This window comes from Kogia breviceps, chromosome X, assembly GCF_026419965.1.
Source record: "Kogia breviceps isolate mKogBre1 chromosome X, mKogBre1 haplotype 1, whole genome shotgun sequence".
Classification (NCBI taxonomy): domain Eukaryota; kingdom Metazoa; phylum Chordata; class Mammalia; order Artiodactyla; family Physeteridae; genus Kogia; species Kogia breviceps.
Window position 1 is genome coordinate 6,941,610 of NC_081330.1, and position 4,220 is coordinate 6,945,829.

Here is a 4,220-nt window from a genome sequence, read left to right on the forward strand (position 1 = left end):
ACATTGGCAAACTGCATTAACCAAGCAGGGCTGCTTCAGTGGCCTGTAGAGAGGACAAATGTTAGGGTTACACGTGGACCTTAGTTATCACTACAAAACAGTAGGGGCTGAAGATTGAAAGAAGTTCAAGGCAACTAAGAATGATCCCTTAGTAAGATATGTATAACAACAGGCACCACGTATTGAGTGCCTCCTCCTAGCTAGGCCTGTTCTAACTCTCCAACAAACATATAAGATAGGTATCACTATCAATCCTATTTTACAAGTGAAGAAGCTGAGGTGCAGAGAAGGTAGGTCACTTTGCTAAGGACATACAGCAAGAAAAAGGAAGAACTGGGATGTGACTTCAGGCCCTCTGTCTCCAGAACTGGGAAGTCAACCACTGTCCTATGTGAATTGGAAAAAAACATGGAGCATCCAGAACCTTGAGTATGACATTAGAAAAGATAACTCTCCCCAAGCTTCCCATGATGGCAAACCAAGCCTTCCAGCCCGAGGGCATTGTCCCTCTGAATCTGGAGGGGTGGAGGGACTCTCAGGTCCTAGAAGAGCCTATTCGCATCTAGTCAAGAAAAAGAATTCTGAGCAGCATTCCCATGACTGAATCTGGTTCATTCACAGAGAGTTGTCTTGATACCAAAAGTATGTCTACTTCTTATCCCCACTAAGGCAAAACCAGGGTGACTCCAATGGACCAAATATTAACCTGTATTCTGATGTGCTCCCATCTCCTCCATCTCTCAATTTTGTCATCTATAAAATGAGGATAACACTAATCTCGACCTCACAGGGTTATTGTGGGGATTATTGCATGAAAAGTATTAAGTACAGTACCTGGCACAAAATGAGTACTTATGAGTACAGGCACACCTAGTTTTATTGCACTTCACTTTATCGCACTTCTCAGACACTGTGTTTTTTTTTTACAAATCAAAGGTTTGTGGCAACCCTGTGTTGAGCAAGTCTATCAGCACCATCTTTCCAACAGCATTTGCTCACTTCATGTCTCTGTGTCACATTTTGGTAATTCTCACAGTATTTCAGACTTTTTCTTTATTATTATATCTGTTATGGTGATCTGTGATCAGTGATCTCTGATGTTACTACCGTCATTGCTTGGGGGCCATGAACTGTTCCCATATATGACCATGAAGTTAATCAGTAAATATTGTGTGTGTTCTGACTGCTCCTCCAACCGGCTGTTCCCCCATCATCTCTCTCCCTCTCCACAGGCCTCCCTATTCCCTGAGACACAACTATATTGAAATCAGGTCAATTAATAACCCTACAATGGCATCTAAGTGGTCAGGTAAAAGAAAGAGTCGCACGTCTCTCACATTACATCAAAAGCTAGAAATAATTAAGCGTAGTGAGGAAGGCATGTCAAAAGCCAAGAAAGGCTGAAAGCTAGGTCTCTTGCACCAAACAGCCAAGTTGTGAATACAGAAGAAAACTTCTTGAAGGAAATTAAAAGTGCTACTCCAGTGAATATATGAATGATTAGAAAGCAAAACAGCCTTATTGCTGATGTGGAGAAAGTTTTAGAGGTCTGGATAGAAGATCAAACCAGCCACAACGTTCTCTTAGGCAAAGCCTAATCTAGAGCAAGGCCCTAATTCTCTTCAATTCTATGAAGGCTGAGACAGGTGAAGAAGCTGCAGAAGAAAAGTTTGAAGCTGACGGAGGTTGGTTCATCAGGTATAAAGAATTCATCCCCATAACATAAAAGTGCAAGGTGAAGCAGCAAGTGCTGATATAGAAGCTGCAGCAAGTTATCCAGAAGATCTAGCTAAGATCATTCATGAAGGTGGCTATACTACACAACAGATTTTCAATGGAGATGAAACAGGCTTTTATTGGAAGAAGAGGCCTCTTTCATAGCTAGAGAGGAAAAGTCAATACCTGATTTTAAAGCTTCAAAGGAGTGGCTGACTCTCTCGTTCAGGGCTAATGTAGCTGGTAACTTTCAGTTGAAGCCAGTGCTCACTTACCATTCTGAAAATCCTAGGGCCCTTAAGAATTATGCTAAATCTACCCTTCTTGTGCTCTATAAATGGAACAACAAAGACTGGATAACAACACATCTGTTTACAATATGGCTTACTGAATATTCTAAGCCCCACTGTTGAGACCTTCTGCTCAGAAACAAAGATTCCATTCAAAGTATTACTGCTCATTGACAATGCACTTGGTCACCCAAGAGATCTGATGGAGATGGACAACAAGGTTAATGTTTTTTTCATGCCTGCTAACACAATATCCAGTTTGAAGCCCATGGATCAAGAAGTCATTTCAAATTTCAAGTCTTATTATTTAAGGAATACATTTCATAAGGCTATAGCTGCCATAAATTGTGATTCCTCTGATAGATCTGGACAAAGTACAGTTGACCCTTGAGCAACACAGGTTTGAACTGTGCCGGGCCACTTATACACAGATCTTTTTTTCAATAGTAAATACTGCAGTACTACATGCACAATCTGTGGTTGGTTGAACCCACCAATATGGAACTGTGAATACAGAGGAACTGCATATAAGGGGAAGACAGACTATAAATTATTCATGGATTTTTGACTGTACAGAGGGTTGGCGCCCCTAACCTCCATGTTGTTCAAGGGTCAACTATAAATTGAAAACCTTTGGGAAAGGATTCACCATTCTTGATGCCATTAAGAACATTTGTGATTTATGGGAAGGGGTCAAAATATCAACAATCACAGGAGCTTGGAAGAAGTTGATTCCAACCCTCATGGATGACTTTGAGGGGTTCAAGACTTCAGTGGAGGAAGTAACTGCAGATGTGATAGAAACAGCAAGAGAACTAGAATCAGAAGTGGAACCTGAAGATGTAATCAGAATTGTTGCAATCTCATGATAAAACTTTAAGGGATGAGGAGTTGCTTCTTATGGATGAGCAAAGAAAGTGGTTTCTTGAGATGGAATCTACTCCTGGTGAAGATGCTGAGAAGATTGCCGAAATGGCAACAAAGGATTTAGAATATGACATCGACTTAGTTGATAAAGCAGCAGCAGGGTTTGAGAGGATTGACTCCAAATTTAAAAGAAGTTCTACTGTGCGTAAAATGCTATCAAACAGCTTTGCATGCTACAGAGAAATCATTTGTGAAAGGAAGAGTCAATCAATGTGGCAAATTTCATTGTTGTCTAATTTTAAGAAAGTGCTGCTTCCACCCCAACCTTTAGCAACCACCACCCTGATCAGTCAACAGCCATCAACATCGAGGCAAAACCCTCCATCAGCAAAAAGATCATGATTTGCTGAAGGCTCAGATGATGGTTTGCACTTTTTAGCAATGAAGTATTTTTTAATTAAGGTATGTACATTGTTTTTTTAGACATAATGCGACTGCACACTTAATAGACTACAGTATAGTATAAATATAATTTTTATAGGTACCAGAAATCCAAAACATTCACGTGACTCACTTTATTGCAACATTTGCTTTATTGTGGTTGTCTGGAACCAAACCCCAATAGCTCCGAGGTGTGCCTCTACTGCATTTGAAATGAGTGTCTAGTTACTCTTCAGTGTCTTGTCTCTCTCACTAGGCTACGAGTGTGTTAAGTTCAGGGATCAGGGATTTCATGGGTGCTGAGTTCTGCCTACTCAACAAGCCTTAGTGATGAGATAAGTGCTCAGGACAGGTGGCTATTTATAACCTATTGAAAGCATAAATTAAAACACTCACCGGCACAAGTGAAAACCCAAATTTATGGAGTTACAAAAAAGTGGAGTAGAAATTTCTTGGAGAAGTTTCTGAAGAACAGAGGAAAATAACCTTCCAATGGAAAAGCCCCAAGCATCTTGTACAGGGGAATTAGGACAGCCCCAAAGAGGCTCTTGAATTTACTGAAACTACAGACTTATATGAACAAAGTTTAACACCGTCTTCCTGCTTCAATGAAGAAGATGCGTAAACTGCCAACATGCTGGGCTTTTACTTATGTAATGGGTGCTGTTGTGATGCTCAAATATGCATCTGAGATACTTTGCAATAATCAAAGCAGGGATGAAGAGTACTGTCTAGAATAAGAGTATAATTATACCTCTTCACAGACTTTGATAACAGGTAAGGAAGGTAATATATTTAGATTTGCATTATGCAGCCTCCATGTAAAACATATTTCTAAGAATCCTAGAACTCTGACTCTCAAGCACTTGCCTACAAACTAGCAATCAAATGTTTATTTTTTAGTAT

The 4,220-nt window shown here is 40.1% G+C and overlaps 1 pseudogene; it reads left to right on the forward strand.

The window, feature by feature from the left end:
* The first annotated feature begins 1,290 nt into the window (after positions 1 to 1,290).
* On the forward strand, positions 1,291 to 3,275 carry LOC136793459 (tigger transposable element-derived protein 1-like; annotated as a pseudogene).
* The last annotated feature ends 945 nt before the right edge of the window (positions 3,276 to 4,220 follow it).